This window comes from Aegilops tauschii, chromosome 5, assembly GCF_002575655.3.
Source record: "Aegilops tauschii subsp. strangulata cultivar AL8/78 chromosome 5, Aet v6.0, whole genome shotgun sequence".
Lineage (NCBI taxonomy): Eukaryota > Viridiplantae > Streptophyta > Magnoliopsida > Poales > Poaceae > Aegilops > Aegilops tauschii.
Window position 1 is genome coordinate 217,526,045 of NC_053039.3, and position 19,563 is coordinate 217,545,607.

Consider the following 19,563-nt stretch of genomic DNA (forward strand, 5'->3'; position numbering starts at 1 on the left):
AACTATATTTATGTATTGTGTGAAGTGGTGATTGTAAGCCAACTCTTTATCCCATTCTTGTTCATTACATGGGATTGTGTGAAGATGACCCTTTTTGCGACAAAACCACTATACGGTTATGCCTCTAAGTCGTGCCTCGACACGTGGGAGATATAGCCGCATCGTGGGCGTTACAATGTACGAGCTCCTCGTGGTAAGTTTCTTTTGCATATTAGCCAAATCATTCACGCAATGTTCGTTTCTTTTTTTTATTTGTCTTTATCTTTATCTAATAATAAAAGACGGAAGTTTTCATAGTTCTTCATCCATCACCCTTTTATATCCGTCAATTCTATGTTAACTATAAAAATTGACGGCCGAGATTTACAAGAATCCGAGATTTAAAAATAGATCTACACACGATGTAAGGAAAAACGAAGAACGAAACGCTGCCTGACGAGTTCCAGGGTCCCTCGTTTCTTATGCCCTCTCGGAAAAAGAATCATTTCCGATCCAAACAGAGAAACAATAGTTTTTGATGTACGTCCAGTTGAAGCCTAGCTAAAGATCTCCCGTAAAAAGGAAGATCTCCCGTAAAAAATTTTTGCTAAAGATCTAGAAGAAATGAAATAGCTCAGGAAAAATAGATTTGCCCGACCAGACCCATCTTCCCCAATCTGGACGGCCCCACCTCCCCACGCCGTCGACGTCGCCAACTGCGCCAACCTCCCCACGATGGTCATCGCCTAAGAACCCCTCGCCTCTGCTTATTGCTGGGGCAGTCGCCACTGCTGACGTTCCCCGTCGTCATCGGCTCCTTCATGCCCATCTGCCATCTCAAGGGCCCCTCGCCCTGCGCTCTACTGGACCTTCAGCGTCGCCGCCCTCAGCCGCCTGCGAGCCTTCGCCAGGTCTCCCCGCGCGCCAGGTCGTCTCTATGTGCCGCCGCTTGAAGCTCCCCTGCTCGCGGCCCTCACCCACCGCCGCACTGGCCTATCTGATTAATTGACGGTGCCGCCGACGCTGGTTCGTGGGAGTTGATTACGGCAGCGTACAACCACCACTTCATAGAGAACATGGAAGAGGAGAAAGTAAATGCAAATGCCCAGCAGGTGGCCGGACCTTGGGACTCCATCAGCGTCAACAATGAGTGTAGTAATCTGTGCAGAAAAACTCCTTTCGCATATCAGGTTCAATCCACACTTCTCTCTGCCAGTCTGAATGCTCCATTTTTGTTTGCTAGAGTATTTGACATTGACAATGTACTCCAACTATTTTATGAGTTGAACTTGCCATGAATTCAATTCTATAAAAGAGTTAACCTCAGGAATTTGTTTATCAGCCACTAATACCGCAAAAAACTATAGAACAATGTTATTACTGGTAATGGATAGATGCACTGCAGAAATATGAATAATTTTGGTCAAAAGAATGCAGGGCTGCTCTTTCTTATTAGTTATCCCTCTCATGGTTCTTAATAGATCCCCTGGAAGCTCTTGAACCTACGGTGGAGTCAGTTCCCCGTCAGTAGGAACTGCTTGCGTTAGGCCATCAGACTGTTAGTTGTAACCATGTTATTCGGTCGAGCTTTTCCATCCAGCTGTCGAAATAGTATCAAAGTAGAAGTTGTTAAACATGAAACTACCAAGTTATGTACTCTGCTATTATGGTTGTGATTTGTGAAGCTCGTACAGTCTGCTTGATGTCTACACCAAATTTACTTCAGGCAACAGGATGATGAGTTATGGCAAGTCTTCAGGATGTAGGGCTAATCATAGACGAAGAATTCATTGGCCCAGTTGCAGGAGAGTGTCCGAGAGTAAATTTTACGAAGCTTAGTCCATGCGCTGTCCCTCGCCGGTGGCACTCGCGATGGAGGACTCCCTGCATGGCTCCTCGGCAGCTCGACTACTCTCCGAGAACGGACGGCGGCGGACGCGGCTCACATCCCCGACGTGGTGGCCGTCGTCTTGACTCCCTTCGATGATAGGTGACACCATCCGCGTGGCACCCGTGGCGCACGCAAGACGACGGCCTTCAACTTGCAGCGCTGCCGCATGACACGCTCCAGCCCAAGGCAGCTGGCAGTCCCGACGTCAGGCAGATGGTGCCCCCGAAGCGGAGCCACAACTAACTACAACAACAAGGATCCTCAAGGATCAGTGAGGGGTATGATTTCATGTGTTTGGTTTCACGACGGTCTGGTTCTGCGTCCATGGGGAGATGGCCATGCTCATGTAGCGGTTCAAATTCGGCGCCGCGCAATGCGCGATAGAGCGTTATTGTGTTATGCTGCTACCCGGTGTGCCACACAAGCCTCTGTGACCTCTCCTTGCTGTTGTCATCAGCGTCGTCGGCAACGCCCTTGACGGCGAAGTGGCCGTGAGCTTCGTTACCATCTTTCCTAGCTAAACCCCTATAGCCCAAAAGTCCATATTGGCAAAATAATATTACTGAATCTGCTATGTGATATGATTTCTTTATCTAACAAATTCATGTATATGTTACTATCGTAGGGCTACAGTCTGACAGAACCATCTGGTTGTATGGCCACGATGGCTTGGCTGGAGGAGAGTCCATGGCGTACGATTCCATAAGAAATCTGGCTTAGATCCATCTACCATTGAGGAGGTTGGGCTGGGTCAACGAGCCAAGCCCTGGATCTGGGCCACTCATCATGAAAGGTGAGAGCTGACAGCAAGTTAGTTATTATTCTGAAAACTAAGCACATGTTTGACCTAAATAGTAGCTTGACTTGCTTACTACAGTTTGAGTGTTTAAACTGTGCACGTGAGAGTTCAATATGGTAGGGTTAATTTTCTTTTAGTTCAAAATTTATTTGTAGTTCAGAGCTAAGAGAAATTAAGATTTTTCGTGTGTGAAGTTTGATGAATTTGGACGTTGTTTTTTAGGGTCACTATTTTGGGCATACAATAATTTTAGCAAGACAAGAAGTAAGCGTCATTGACCTATGAGGATTCAGTTTCAAGAGAAGAACGCAAAATCTATAACCTCCCCAGTTCCTCTGTTTGCAAATATGTCTATTGGAAAACTTTTCAGCAACCTTGAAAAGGTACATTTCAGTTTCAATTGATTCCACAATAATTGAGTGGCATCATGAATGAAATATTAGCAATGAACTAACTACTAAAATTGAACAAGTATTAATAGCCAACCCTGAGAGAGTTAATGGGAAAAATACACTACAGTAGAAGGGATAAATTGCATGGACAAACAAATGTTATTATATGTTTTATTCTGCATTTCGGCAACCAAAACGTACGATATTCTGATCAGTGCCTTCTAAAATAGCATGGTTTAGTAAACTGTCCGCAGCACTAGAAAGAACGGAATAATCGACTTTCCTGACAATATTTGTTCTTATCCTTAGACTGAAAACACTATTAAGAAAATCGCAAAATTGAAGTCAAGATGTTTTTGCATTACCCTATTATATTGGTACGTAGAATTTGTTTTTGTATGGTTTTTGTACAACAATACTTGTTTATTTGTTTTCTGTGTGCTTCTATTCCGGATAACACTACTTGATCGATCGACTGTCTATTTTTCTACTATGGATGCAGCATCCATATATGTAAACAATATTTTTCAATGGATAAAGTTCAAGAATGATAACACTGATAGCACTGAGCTGCTACAGAGTAATATATTCTCTCGGGAAACTCAGGTATACTATTCATAGTTGAACTCAAAACTGCAATTTCGCGTATGTTAATTTGTCTGGAAAATGTGAAGTCAATATACCCGGTTGTATACGAGTCCATATTAGGCAAACTCTAACCGATCCTCTATAGCCAGTTAGAGGAGTAAAAATTGTGTTTTGCACCTAACCGACAAACCCCAAAAACTGTTTGAGGACTGAATTTTTACCTCAACTGCTTATTCCGTGCCTATATTTACTCCACTGCTTGGTGGTGGAGTAAAAAAAACTTCACCCTCCTCTGACTCTCTTCCTCCCAAATCCCCGCAGCTGGTGAATCTCGCACCACCCCTCGTCGTCACCTGCCACCCCAATGGCCGGATCCCGTGGCCGCCGGTCGACGCCATCCATTCGCAGTGCGGATCCGCGCTGCCGCCGCCACGAGCGAAGCGTGGGTGCGTCCTCCTCACTCCGCCACCACGATGTCGCGCCCCCCTCCGACGGGCTCGCCGGCTTCCCCGATCTCCCCGCGCCGCCACCGCCGTAGAGGAAGTACCTTGGCGTCCGACAGCAGGCGTTGAGGACGTGGGTGTCCGAAATCATGGATCAGGAGACCCACAAGAAGCATTGTGTGGGCCCTTTTCACACCGTCGTGCTCGCCGCAAAGGAGTACAATCGGTGGCAGCTCCGGCTGCACAGCGCCGCTGCCTTTCCTGAACTTTGCGTTTGTGGAGGGTCCTTTGCAGCCTCCACCGCCGCGGGGGGTGGTGACAGGAGCTATGGGTACGGAGGACCGGGAGGAGAGTGAGCGCATTGCGTCGGAGGCCGCCGACAAGGAGTACATGGCGGACCTCCACCGCAGGTACCATGAGCTGGTGGTGCTGGAGCGCAAGCTCTTCGTGGAGGCGAAGCGCGGGGTCGACGGCGAGGCATCATCCTCTCGGACGACGAGGAGGACGGCGATGCAGAGGACGACGAGGACTTCAACTTAAAGAGTTGCGGCGGATCTTCCCCGACTGCGGCGACGACGACACAGGGCCAGACCTGGTGGGCGGTGGGATTTCCCCGGCGGATTGGCTCGCCCTCTACAAGATTGACGATGTTTAGTTTTAGCTGGAGTTCATATTTGGGTTTAACTTCAAGTTCATGTTTAGGTCTAAAAACTAGATTATGTTTTATGTACATTATGTGTCGAATTCCGGTTGCTTAAATTGAATCTATGTTGAACTTATAAAATTTTGCTTTTTACGCCGTTAAATTTAGGATTCCGGCTAGGTCCAATCAGAACTTATTGGAGTAAAAATCCTCCACTAAATTTACTCCCCTAATTTTCTCCTCTATTTTTAGGGGATCGATTAGAGTTGCCCTTATGCACAAGAGATGTCAGACTATGTTATCAATACTATAAAGACTAGAGGCATACGAGATTGCTTGTTTCCAAGTGTTAGTAATTGTATTGTTGGACTACAACAATTCTAAAGCTTTCACTATATGAAGTATTGCAGGTTTTTTTATATCAATGATGTGTTGTAGTTAAGAGTTAACTATAGATTGTAAGATATTAAACTCCAATTTTACATGGGCCTCATATATTTGAATTTCTGGTCAACTCCTTAAGTTCTTCCTTGTTTTCCTTAATTTACAAGATGAGACATTTTCCTTTTAATTAAACCCCCCTCCCCACTCCTCCACGGTCTGATGATTATACATTTTCTGTACACATGAGATAGTCAGAAAATAGGCTCTTTTTCCTGGCCACTCTTACAAGTGCTTCACATTTTCAAGTTTTCTCTCCCAACTTCTCATGAGTACTAAGAATATGTATTTAGCAACTTATCATGATAAAAACTACTTTTCATAGTTGCAGGAATAGCACGAAGTGCTCCCATGTTTATGTCTGTGCAACATCATCTATCATATTGTTTCTCGTGTTGTAATATGAGGTGGTGTTGAGTCATCAGGCTAGGGGCTGACTTTTTATTCTCCCGTTGCAACGCACGAGCATGTTTTGCTATCATTACTAACTAGTATGACTGACCCGTCAAAACCAAATGTGCAGGCCGTGTGCCAGAAGGCCGGCCAATCCCCTCCGTCGATGCCAGAGATTGCTCTGGGGACCACAGTGAGTTGAATTTGAATGGTCATTAATTACTAGTATTAACATTTGAGTGTCGTCATGCTAACGAGACATTGCAAATGATATTTGGTGCCGCGTACCTCCAGACAAGCATCACACGATCCTTCTCAAGGTGGTGGTACCGGCACGAGCCACGCCGGTGCTTCACCTCTGTGATGACGGTAAGTTTTCTCTAGTGTTTTGCTTAACAAATGCATAATGACCTAGACTTAGCTTTATTTTCTCCAAAATGCTTACCATAATGACCTAGACTTAGCTTATGTTCCTCCAAAATGACATAATTAGCTTACTTAGCTCCAAAATGATCCATTTTACCTTATTTAGCTCTAAAACGATCTATACTTAGCTTTGTTTCCTCCAAAATGACCTAAGTTAGCTCTAATATGCTAAGTTATCTCTAATATGCTTAGTTACCTAGGTTTGCTCAATAATGACATACACTTAGCTTACTTATGTAAAAAAGGCATAATTAGCTTACTTAGGTTTGAAATGGCATAACAACCTTGGTAACCTCATATATGTCATACACTTAGCTTATTTTCCTCGAAAATGACATAATAAGCTTAATTAACTTCAAAATGATCAATTTTACCTAAGTTAGCTCCAAAATGACCTAAGTTAGCTCTAATATGCATAATTACCTAGGTTAGCTCAATAAATACCTATACTTAGCTTACTTATGGAAAAAATGGCATAATATGCTTAGTTAACTCAAACATGACATAATTACCTAGATTAGCTCAATAATGATCCATTTTACCTAAGTTTGCTCTAAAATGATACATTTTACCTAGGTTAGCTCCAAAATGATTCATTTTACCTATGTTAGCTCCAAAATGATCCATTTCACCTAAGTTAGTTTCAAAATGATCCATTTTAGCTTGGTTAGCTCCAAAATGATCCATTTTTAGCTAGGTTAGCTCATAAATGATCCATTTTATTTAGCTTAGCTCCAAAATGATTCATTTTACCTATGCTAGCTTCAAAATGATCCATTTTACCTAAGTTAGTTCCAAAATGATCCATTTTAGCTTGGTTAGCTCCAAAATGATCCTGTTGGATTCCGGGCTCCGCAGACCCTGGATAGATTCGAACTCTGGGGTGCATGCGAAGAACTCAACCTCCCCAGTCTGCCTCGGTCTCACGGCATAGCTCGATGAACTGGGAGGAAATTGGACACAACAGTTTACCCAGGTTCGGGCCACCTTGCGGTGTAAAAACCCTACTCCTGCTTTGTGGTGGATTGGCCTCGAGGTGGGCTGAGGATGAACTAGTATAGTGGAAGAACAACCTCAGGAGGCATGTTCTTGTGTTTGGTGAGCAGATGAATCCTCCCTCCTGTTCGGTGGTGGCTAGGCCCTATTTATAGTGGCATTGGTCCTCTTCCCCTAAAATGGAGGCGGGAAGGGATCCCACAATGGCCAAATTCGAAGGGAGACAAATGGTACATCTTGTCCTGACGAAAGGTGGTCTTCGCCTGCAAAGCTTCTGGTAGTGATGCCGTGGTGGGCTCCGCGATGAACTCCGTCCCGCCGTCCTAGCGGTCTTGGTCTTGTTGCATGGGAATGGAAAACTTTGGCTGATTCCTCGGGACTCCGCACCTGCGATTGCCTCTTTAGCACCAAAGAGGAAATTGTTGTACTGCGTCAGCTGGCGCCCGCTTGGCCTTGGTCGTCATTGCATGTGTCACCCGAACCTCACGAGGTGAGGGCTTGCATAGAGATCTCCGTTCCTCAGGAGCCAGCCTGAGAGGCCGCTCCTTCCGGAGGTCTTGGCGTCGTCTGCCTCGCGAGGCTTGGCCCCTCGCGAGGGTCTTGTGCTGTTGATGCTGAAGATGGGCCGTATCAGGCCGTCGACGGAGCCACGTCGTGGGTCGCAGGCAGGCAAGTCTGGGTACCCCCATTCCCAGAACACCGACAGTAGCCCTCGAGCCCAAGGTGCGCTCGGATTTGGCTTCGAGGCGAAGCCAAGGGGCAAGGGCGAAGCGCCGCGAGCCCCAACCGCATGCGGCCTCGGTTGACGCATGGCGCATGATGGGACGTGGCATCTCCGCTTCCCGACGCAGCCTCAGTAACCGTTTGACTTGACGAGAGCCTGCTGCATGCAGAAAAATCATCATTACGGGGGATCGTGGAGAGGGGCGGAGCCCCCTTGCTCATCTCCATCCTCTCGCTGCTCGCTCCTTCTTCTTCTTTCTCGTCCTGCTGTCTTGCCGAAGCATCCATGGCACCGATAAGGAGGTTTTCTGTGGTGGAGAAGGGAAAAACCCCTCGGGAGGAGCCCGAGCCACTCCCGCCAAAGAAAAGGCTCGGTCACTCCCGCGATGCTGGCGAGGGGCAAGAGGTGACGTGACCTTGGTATGAGCAGCCGCCGCCTGGCTTCCCGATCCCTATGTATGCCCATGCGCAGAGCCCTGGGCAGGGTGGCAGTGCCCCAGTGCCGCGCGGTTCGGGGTCATGGAGGATAGGCCGAGGTTGCACGGCCGGCCGGCCCGTGAACTCATGCCGAGGGCACATCACGCAAGTTCATGGTGTGGGTGGCAATGCCGCCACGCATGTGGATCTGGTTCCCGAGGTTCTTCACCGAGGAGATGCCGCCGAGGAGGCCACTCGGGCTGTGGCTGCAGCACGCCGGGTGCTGCAGCCAAGCTACTGAAGCGGAGGTCGTGGTCGTCCCCTGGGCGACATCTACATGACTCGAGGATGGGGCGAGGTCGCCCGCACCTGCTGTCTGGAGGGGGCCCTGGCCATCCACTTTGAGTACGACGGAGCCTCCACACTATTCTTCAAGGTCTTTGACGAGGACGGCCGACGCTTGGAGTGTTGCTCCAGAAGAGGCGGTCCACGTGGGACGGCCACGGGCGCTGAACTTGCCCTTGGCTTTGCCGGCACCTCCTCCAGTAGCAGCGGCGACTCCCTGGAATCCAACGACTCTCCTAAGCCTAGCGATTCTCTGGAGTCCAGTGACGACAGCTACGTGCCGCCGAACTCTCGCCGCGTCCGGAGCACATCAGTGGCGTCCACTCGGTGTCGTCGGTGATGCCCTATGGCTGGGGTCCTTCGAGGTCTTCTTCTTTTGTTTCCCTGCGTGAAATTGTGATAAGCCCCATGGGGGTATGTAAAAAATTCTAATGCTTTTGCTCCAATGTTGTCGGATTCGGGGTTCCGCAGACCCTTTAGAGGTTCGAACTCTGGGGTGCGTGTGAAGAACTCTCTCTCCCCATCTGCCTGCTCAGCGATTCCACGGCCTAGCTCCCCGAACCCAAAGAACGAGAGACACAGGGATCTAACCTGGTTCGGGCCACCTTACGGTGTTATACCTTACTCTAGCTTTGTGGTGGATTGCCTCGAGGGGCTGAGGATGAACTAGTACAGTGCTGGAACAGCCTCAGGAGGTGAGGTGTTCGCTCGATGAGCTGGTGAGGTGGTTAGGGTGGAATGGATCTCCTCCCTCCCCATGGTAGTGGCTAAGTCCTATTTATAGTGGCCTAACGGTCAAATTTGAAGGGAGACAACTAGTACAAGCTATCCTGACAAAAGTAGTCTTCGCATGCAAAAGGCTCTGGTGGTGACGCTGTGGTGGGCTCCGCGATGACCTTTGTCCTGTCGTCCTGGCGATCTTGGTCTTGTTGCATCGGAATGGAAACCTTCGCTTGATTCCTTGGGACTCCACGCCTGCGCTTGCCTCCTTAGCACCAACGAGGAAACTGGTACACTCCGCCCGCCTGGCGCCCGCCTGGCCTTGGCCGTCATGGCTCACGTCACATGAACCTCACGGGGTGCACCTTGCATAGATATCTCCACTCCTTGGGAGCCAGCCTAGTGAGGCCGCCCCCAGGGAGGTCTTGGTGTCGTCCGCCTCACGAGGCTTGGCCCCTTGCGAGGGTCTTGAGTTGTTGCTGAAGCTGGGCCATACCGGGCCGTTGATGGTGCCACACCACAGGCCGCGGGCAGGCAAGTCTGGGTACCCCCATTGCGAGGACGCCGACAGTAGCCCCCGGGCCTAAGGCACACTCAAACTTGGCTTCGAGGCAAAGCCAAAGGGCAAGTGCGGAGCGCCGCGGGCCCCAACCGCCTGCGGCCTCGGTCGACGCGTGGCGATTGATGGGACATGGGCGCCTCCACTTCCCCATGCTGCCTCGGAAACCGTTCGACTTGACGAGACTCTGCTGCATGCAGGGAAAAATCATCATTACGTGCGATCGTCGAGGCCGTCGGTTGGCCTCCTCCTGGCTATAAATGAGGAGAGGGGCGGAGCCCTCTTTGCTCATCTCCTTCTTCTCGCCGCACGCTCTCTCTTCTTCCTCTTTGCCTCGCCTCTTGCCGCAGTTCCCATGGCGCCGACGAAGAGGTTCTCCGCCGCCGAGAAGGGGAAGGCTCGCCAGGAGGGACCCGGCTTGCCGCCACCCAAGAGAGGGCGGGGCCGCCCTCGTAAGCATGCCGCGACCCCTGCGGTGGCTCCTCAGGGTCGTACGCGCACTCCTTCGGAGCCCGGTGTCGTCCTTGGCGGCCACGACGGTGTCTCATCTCGCGACGGGAGCCGCCCAAGGCGAGGCAACCCCCTTGACTAGGGGAGGCGCGCCATGGTTGCCCAGCCTCCCCGGCCGCGCTTCCACTCGGTGGAGGTGTTCCCAGAGTTCGTCGTGTGGTCGGAGAGTCCGGCCGACACCTGGCTCCAGCTTTCCCGCTCCTTTGCCGGCGAGCTGCTGGCCGTGGGTCTTGACGGTCTCTGGCTGCAGGTCGATGGTTGCTATAGCAAGGCCTCGTGGGTCACGGTGGAGGTCTCCACCGCGGGCAACGTGGCACTGGCCCGCTGCTGGCAGGCATTCGCCCACGCGCGAGGCCTGAGCAGGAGGCGCACCCTCCACTTCAAGTACGACGGCATCGCGACCCTCTTCGTGAGGGTGTTTGGGGAAGATGGTCGTCGCGCAGGGTGCTGCCCTGAACACAGCGATGGCGACAATGAGCTTGGCCTTGACGATGGCCGTGACGACGCTGAGGGCGAGCTTGCCCTTGGTGACGGCCGAGGCTCGTCCAGCGGCGGCTGCTCCTCCGCCAGCGAGAGCACCAGCAGCGGCGGCTACGACCAGCCGCCACGCCGTCGGGCTTGCTTCGAGGATGGTGGCGGGTCGTCCCGTCGCCACGCAGCGGTGAAGCGTGAGGAGGGCTCAGGCTGAGCTGAGTCTGGGAGGCCCTTGCAGCCAGGCCTCGTGAGCTGCCGCGGTTGTGTTTGTTTAACTTTTCCTTTCTTCCTGCATTTGAAAATGGTAGAGGGCCCTGCAGGGGCATGTAATGAACCATGGTATTTATGCTGCTATGCTATGCTTATCATTCAAATGTTATGCTGCGGTGTTCATGCTTCAAATGGGTATGGTAGCATAACTTAGCTTGATACACTCACGATAGTTTCCCTCCTCGCGAGGGCGCGTGCTTCATTATCTGGTGAAGCCCTCCTTGCTGACGGCTCGAGAGTCACCGACCTCAGGAGGCATCGTGAAGCTACAGAGTTGTTAGAAAACTTTGTCGGGTGTCTTATCCTTCCTTGTGCAAGTCCTTAGGCATGAGCCGGTCGTGGCTTAGTGCACCGTGCCACAGTACCCGGGGGGCATGGACTTTAAGAGGGTGCATAGATCATGAGCTCATTCGAGGGCGCCTCGCGAAGATCAAGGGAGATGAAGCTCTGGGGTGACAGGGCTTTGGCGAGGTGTGTTCGCGGCGTGGGCTAGCCCAGCGCATGCACACACCTGCCCAGCCCCCACGCGAGGCGCACGAGGGAGAGTGACGGGCAATTGCCGTTCTCCCTGACACAAAGCAAAGAAGCAAGCGAAGTGAAGGAAGAAAACCCAACTAAGCAATCGAGAAACACCACAGCTCCAAATTTCACTAAAAGGTTGCAAACCAGCTACAGAAAGTAAATGAACAGCCGCGTCCGGCACCTAGTCTAGTCTTCTCACCAGCGCAGAGCTAAGTGCTGCCACTAGCACGTGGGAGGGAGCCCCCGAGGCCGGAGGGCGGCACTCTGGAGACTCCGGGGCGTGTACAGCCCCACTCATTATTACGTGAGACTGTCACGAGCGGAGACCTTCACAGGCACTAGGCCTTGCTTCATGGGTAGAACTTCCGGAGGTGCTGGATGTTCCAGGCGCTCTGGATGGGAATCCCGTCCTGCGTCTGCAGGCGCGCGGCGCCAGGCCTGGAGACGCGGGCGAACCTAAACGGGTCGTCCCACATGGGTGAAAGTTTATGCAGCCCTTCCCTGGAGAGCAGCCGCCGTAGGATGAGATCGCCCACCTCAAGCGTCCTAGAGCGGATGCTGTGACAGTGATATCGCTGCAGCGCCTGCTGGTACCTTGCCGCTCGGAGCGAGGCTTGACGGTGGCGTTCCTCCCCCAGCACGAGGTCCATTCCCCGTGTGGCATCTTGGCATGCCTCGTCAAACGCCAAGACCCACGCGGAGCGATGCCTGACCTCATGCGGGAGAACCGCTTCAGCTCCGTAGACGAGGAAGAATGGAGTTTTGCCTGCGGGCTTGGTCGTGGTGGTGCGGGTGGACCACAACACGGACTGGAGCTCGTCCAGCCAGCCCCTGCCGCAGGCTTCGAGCTTATTCCTGAAAGTCCTCGCTTTGAGGCCCCTCAGGACCTCTACGTTTGCGCGCTCGTCTTGGCCGTTGCTCCTGGGGCGTGCCACTGAGGCGTAGCATATTTGCGTTTCAGGATTAGCACAATATGTTTTGAAGAGATTGCTAGTGCACTGCGAGCCGTTGTCGGTGATGATGCGGTTAGGGACTCCGAACCGGCTCACGAGGCCCTTAATGAACTTAACCGCCGAGCAGGCAGGGATGGTACAAATTGGCTCCACCTCCGCCCACTTGGTAAACTTGTCGATGGCGACGTAGAGGTAGCGGTAGCCCCCGGGCGCTCGAGGGAATAGGCCCAAAATGTCCAGCCCCCAGACTGCGAACGGCCACGAGAGCAGGATAGTCTGGAGGCCCTGAGCAGGCTGGTGGATTTGTGTGACGCCCCCGATTCAATCGTACACTAATCATACACGCAAATGTGTACGATCAAGATCAAGGACTCACGAGAAGATATCACAACACAACTCTAGACACAAATTAAAATAATACAAGCTTTATATTACAAGCCAGGGGCCGCGAGGGCTTGAATACATAAGCTCGAATACACAAGAGTCAGTGGAAGCAACAATATCTGAGTACAGACATGAGTTAGACAAATTTGCCTTAAGAAGGCTTGCACAAAAGCAACAACGATCGAAAAGGCAAGGCCTCCTGCCTGGGAGCCTCCTGGCTACTCCTGGTCGTCAGCGGACGTCACGTAGTAGTAGGCACCTTCGGGGTAGTAGCAGTCGTCAAAGATGGCATCTGGCTCCTGGACTCCACCATCTGGTTGCATCAACCGGAAAGAAGAAGAAAGGGGGAAAAGGGGGAGCAAGGCAACCGTGAGTACACATCCAAAGTACTCGCAAGAAAGGATCTACACTACATATGCAACATTATCAAAGGAAGGCTGTATATGTGGACTGGGCTGCAGAAATGCCAGAATAAGAGGGGGAGAAGCTAGTCCTATCGAAGACTAGCATCTTCTTGAAACCACCATCTTGCAGCAACAGGAGGAAGTAGAGTAGCATAAAGTAAAGTAGTAGAAGTGTTATCAACCTCGGCCAGAGATCCTTTCTCGACTCCCTGCGAGAAAGTAATCCCAGAGCCATACTATCCAGTTCTCATCACAATCCAATTCTCATCACAAGTATCCAGTTCTAGTTGTATCGATCGGGATACAACTCCAAGTGTCTGTTACCGTAGGACAGGCTACCGCTAGATGTTTTCTTCCCTGCAGGGGTGCACCAACTTACCCACCACGCTCGATTAACTCCGGCCAGACACACTTTCCTGGGTCATGCCCGGCCTCGGCCAAACAATATGCCGCAACCCGACCTAGGCTTAATAGAGAGGTCAGCACGTCGGACTAAACCTATGCCCCCAGGGGTCATGGGCCATCTCCCCGGGAACTCCTGCACGTTGCGTGGGCGGCCGGTGAACAGACCTAGCTACATCCTTCAAAAAGGCAGGTGCTTACGCAGTCCAACCCGGCGTGCGCCGCTCAGTCGCTGACGTCTATTAAGCTTCGGCTGATGTATACGATGCAGAACGCCCATACTATGCCCACGTGATGGTTAGTGCTATCAGGCTAGAGGCCCCTCGGATCAAATATCCAAATTGTAGTGGATTAGGAATGCGCGGTAGCAAGCAGAGACTCACGAAAGATGTGACCCCGTTGCCCCGTCTCGAGGACTTGCGGCAAGGGCTAGGAATGCCCGGCCACGCCTCATAATTATCTCGCGGGCACCCTCCAGGTCAACCCGTCTCCACATCACTCGTGGGTACCCCTCAGGGTCGACCCGCCTTTCCAAGTAACAGTGGTAAAGTCCAAGTATCCGTGTGTCCAAACATCAAGGGGAAAACCCAAGGAATCACCCCCGGTGAATTCCACTCGATGTAATCATCAAGGTGAACGTAAGAGGAACCACCCCCGAGGTTCACACTTGAGGGGTTGCACGACAGAGTCGTATCGGAAGTGGTTAAGGCGGAATCACCCTCGATGACCACGACCGAATAGCTACACTACATGGTTAACATTAGAAGTGTTGTAGAGGTCTCAGCCTCGGCACTCGATAGTAACCCAGTAGTGTCGAGCAACTAAGGGGAAAGTGATGTGCGGTGCCGGGGCCTGGTCTTCGATCCCGTTGATCGGGTCTTCGATGATGAAGCAGGGGCAACAAGGACAAGGTGGGGGTCACTGATGGATCACTAACCAACCTATACTAAGCAGTTTAGGATAAGCAGGTAAGGTACAACAGTAGATACAAAAGCAGGCGATGCATCAGAATAGGAGCAAACAATAACAGTAGCAAAATCTAATGCAAGCATGAGAGAATGGAATGGGCGATATCGGGATGATCAAAGGGGGGGGCTTCCCTGGTTGCTCTGGCAAGAAGGGGTCGTCGTCGACGTAGTCGATCACAGCGGCATCAACAGCCTCGGGGTCTACCGGAGGGAAGAGGGGGAAGAAACAATAAATATAAAGCAAACAAGGCATCACAAAACATAACATGGCAATAAGCGGTGCTAGGGGTGACCTAACGCGGCAGTAGGTGATACCGGCAAAAGGGGGGGACATCCGGGAAAGTATTCCCGGTGTTTCGCGTTTTCGGACAGATGAACCGGAGGGGGAAAGTTGCATGTTTGCTATGCTAGGGATGTGTGGTGGACGAACGGGTTGCGTATCCTGATTTGTCTCGTCGTTCTGAGCAACTTTCATGTACAAAGTTTTTCCATCCAAGCTACGGATTAATTTCTATGATTTTCTAAAACTTTTAAATCATTTTGGAATTAACAGATTTAAATTAAAGGAAAAACAGGGTTATGACATCACCATGACATTAGCATGATGTCAACAGTCAATAGGGCTGTTGACTGGGTCAAACTTACAGGTGGGTCGTGCTGTCATTGACACAACTTAGTTAACAGTTTTAATTAACAGATTAACTATTAAAAAATAGTTTATTAGAGTGGGGGCCACACGTCATAGTCAGTAATTTTAACTAGTGGTTTAATTCAACAGGGGGTTGATTCAGTGGTGGGGGACCCACCTGACTGTGTCCCATTAGGTTTATTAACTAGGCAGTTTTAATTAAAACAAAATAATTACAGGTGGGGGCCGTTGTTAGTGGCACAAGCCGGCCACCACGACGTGGCCGTGCACGCGTGCGTGCATACGACAAGAGCCGAGACTGTGGTCGGAGCTAGCAGGTCAGGGGAGGTGCGACCATGGAGCCTCGGGCGCGAGCGGAGCAGCGTGTGGGCGGCGGAACGGTGCGGCGACGTGGTCGAGGTGCGGGCGCGCGCGCGGAGACGCGGCCGGATCCGGTGATGGGAGATAGAGGGGCGGACAAGGCTCACCCCGTTTGTAGATGAACGGGGGCGGCGTGGCTTGATGGAGCCGTCGAGGGAGAGGTGTTGAGGCGAGATCCGGCAGCGACGAGGTGGCGAAGGCGTCGCGGTCCGGCAACGGCAAGCGGCGGAGTCGGGGCGGCGCCAGGGGGCAATGGCTTCCGGGTGTCGCCGCGAGGGAGGGCTTCGAGGGAAGAGGGGCGAGGCGACGGCGTGCGGCGGCGTCGGGAGGCTCCGGCGAGGGGGGGCCTGACGGCGGTGGCGTCGGGGGGGGGAGAGGAGGGAACGGCCCGATCCAGATCAGATCGGGAGAAGGAGAGAGAGAGAGTCGTGGGGGGAGTGGGGGTGGTTAGCGCTAGGGTTTGGGTCGGGGTGGGCTTGTAGGCCAGAGAGGGGGGCGTGTGGGCCGGCCTGGGGGTTACCTGGGCCGAGGTCAGTGAGGGACTGGGCCTCTCCCCTTTTGTGTTTTTTTATTTCTTTTATTTATTAAACAGAGTGAAAATAGAAGTACTTGGGCATCTATTCCACTTAGGGGAAAATACGGAAAGTGTCTCTTAATTTCCCTGATGATTCTAAGACACTGCCACCAATTTTGTGGGGACCAGTGAAATTCATTTGTATATTTCATAAATGAAATGGCATTTAAATATGTTGTAATTGCACTATTTTGGTTGCTACTGTTCATCTTTGCATAAAAGTAATGTTGTTTTCCTTAACAACAAATTGTTTTGGAATATTTGCTAGATGATGAACATTTTTCCAGCAACTTTTGTGCAACTTCAAATTTCACCTTGAATTTGAATAGAATTCAGAGAAGGGATTTGTCACGCCCAATATGCGATACTATCCTAAAGAGACTCGAAGGCCCCACCAAGGATAGAACCGCATATTGAAACGCTTTGCAAGGTGGATATCATTACATCAACATTACATAATATTTGGGGATACATACAAGGCACACAAATGCTACAAGAATACATCAATACAACATACATAAGATCAACATCCGACTACGGATGAAACATAAAACATAAACTCAACGACATCCACCCTGCTAGCCCAGGCTGCCGACCTGGAACCTATCCCCTGATCGAAGAAGAAGCAGAAGAAGAACTCCAAAAACAAGAAACATCGCTCTCGCGTCATGATCATCGCACAACCTGTACCTGCAACTGATGGTGTAGTAAACTGTGAGCCACGAGGACTCAGCAATCCCATTACCATGGGTATCAAGACTAGCAAAGCTTAATGGGAAAGGAAGGGGTAAAGTGGTGAGGTTGCAGCAGCGACTAAGCATGTATGGTGGCTAACTTACGCAAAGAAGAGCGAGAAGAGGAGCAAAGAACGGTCGTGAACTAGCAATGATCAAGAAGTGATCCTGAACTCCTACTTACGTCAAGCATAACCCAGAAACCGTGTTCACTTCTCGGACTCCGCCGAGAAGAGACCATCACGGCTACACACGCGGTTGATGCGTTTTAATTAAGGTCAAGTGTCAAGTTATCTACTACCGGATATTAACAAATTCCCATCTGCCACATAACCGCGGGCACGGCTTCCAAAAGATAATACCCTGCAGGGGTGTCCCAACTTAGCCCATGATAAGCTCTCACGGTCAACGAAGGATATTCCTTCTCCCGGGAAGACCCGATCAGTCTCGGAATCCCGGTTACAAGACATTTCGACAATGGTAAAACAAAACCAGCAAAGCCGCCCGATGCGCCGACATCCCGATAGGAGCTGCACATATCTCGTTCTCAGGGCAACACCGGATGAGCAATCCGTACAACTAAAACCAGACCTCAAGTTTCCCCGAGGTGGCGCTGCAAGGGGCTCTAGTTCGGACCAACACTTAGACAAGCATTGGCCCGGGGGGTAAAAAAAGATGACCCTCGAGAGAGCGACTCCCTAGGGAAAAGAAATAGGCTGGACAAATGGTAAAACCAAGGTTGGGCCTTGCTGGAAGAGTTTTATTCAAGGCGAACTGTCAAGGGGGTCCCATAAATCACCCGACCGTGTAAGGAACGCAAAATCCGGGAACATAACACCGGTATGACGGAAACTAGGGCGGCAAGAGTGGAACAAAACACCAGGCATAAGGCCGAGCCTTCCACTCTTTACCAAATATATAGATGCATTAATAATATAAGAGATATTGTGATATCCCAACATAAACATAATCCAACATGGAGCAATCTTCATCTCCACCTGCAGCTAGCAACGCTATAAGAGGGGCTGAGCAAAGCGGTAACATAGCCAAACAACGGTTTTCTAGGAAGGGTGACGAAGGTTAGAGGTTCATGGCAATTAGGGAGGCTTGAAGGACAAGTGAATAGGTAGCGCAGCATAGCGATAGAACGAAGCAACTAGCATAGCAATGATAGTAATGAGATCCAAGGTGACGGTCATCTTTCCTGAAATCCCGCTAGGAAGAAGAACGAATCCATGAAGAAGATGAAGCCACGAAGACGAACGAATCCTCACGATCGCAACGACACGGGAACTATCGAGAAGAAGCACACAACAAGGTAAACACACCACACATGAACAAGGCATGATGCTCAACCAAGAATGGAGCATGACAAGGCTAAACGAAGCTACTCATGATAAGAGATGATGCATACGAGAACAACACATCAAGGCAAGATTAAGTGAGGCCGGAAACAACATATAACAATTCCCGTAAGTCCTCATATGCAAAGTTTCGAAATTAGTCCAGAACTGAATAAACATTAAGTTGAAGTTGTTAAACAGCAAGTTAAAGGGCACCATGATGATCTACACGAAATTCTACTCAAGTTACATATAAAGTTCATTAGATTCGGAGCTACGGCCTAGAAGATATGAGCAAAACAAGATAAGTAAGGCATTGATGCAAAATGCATACAAACATCAAGCAAACACCTCAAAACAAGGATGCAACATGATAATATGGAACTACATACGATTCTAAGCAAGTTTCATATAGAGCACGCTCGAAACGGAGCAACGGTGCAACACATACACTCCAAACAAGACATAGCAACAATCTGTCCAAAACAGCAACTAGGCATAATGCAAGCATCAAAACAATATGCTACAACAACTCAACATGAAAACAAAAGGCATGGACATGATGTCCAGGTAAAGCACAACATGAACACTGAGCTATCTCCAGAAATCACTAGAACATGCTCCAAAGGACATGGCAAGATTGCAAAATAATAGCAGGTTCACAGACTTAGTGAAATTACTGGACATGACAGAAATAACATCAGGTTGCAATGTTCAGAGCACGAAATCAACATGTTACAGGAACTTGACATGGCAAAGCAAGGCATGGCAGTGTTCTACTAAATGCACATGACAAAAGTCCCTTACTGACCATAAGCCAAAAAGGACCAGAAGATATGATGGCAAGCATGTAAACATAGCAAATTTCGTTATCAGGTTCCAGACTTGGCAGAAAACAGAGCATGGCAGAAATAATAATATGTAGGCCTCTTTGTGAGCTTGATGCACTCACTACAGAGCAATGCATGACAAACCAAGCATACCTATAGCAAGATGGCATGTTTATGAAGCTAACCATGGCAAGAACAAAAGCATAGCATGTATGGATCAACTATAACAAGCTTGGCAAAATTGCATATCATGTTAAGAATCTGCCAGAAATATTTTATAGCAAAAGTAGAGCAAGATTGAGTCATGCTATGGCACTCCATAATTGCAAACAAGGGAAGGAATGGATCAATTACAACTATAGCTACAAAACATACTTACTGAACATCTCCAAAATATGCATGGATATCTCTGTAGCATCAAGTTTACATGG

The 19,563-nt window shown here is 50.1% G+C and overlaps 1 long non-coding RNA gene across 3 annotated transcripts in view; it reads left to right on the top strand.

Annotated features, from left to right (window-relative positions):
- Positions 1-574: 574 nt before the first annotated feature.
- Positions 575-19,563, top strand: part of LOC109759518 (uncharacterized) — a 41,310-nt gene continuing 22,321 nt past the window's right edge. Inside the window, exons 1-6 of one of the 3 annotated variants that reach the window (XR_006663974.2) lie at positions 575-1,169; positions 1,706-2,361; positions 2,496-2,663; positions 2,892-3,052; positions 5,700-5,762; positions 5,864-5,938. This is a non-coding gene — a long non-coding RNA (uncharacterized lncRNA). Of the gene's footprint in view, positions 2,362-2,495; positions 2,664-2,891; positions 3,053-5,699; positions 5,763-5,863; positions 5,939-19,563 lie in introns of all 3 variants that reach the window. The other 2 variants (XR_005756883.3, XR_006663973.2) reach the window with 2 other exon arrangements.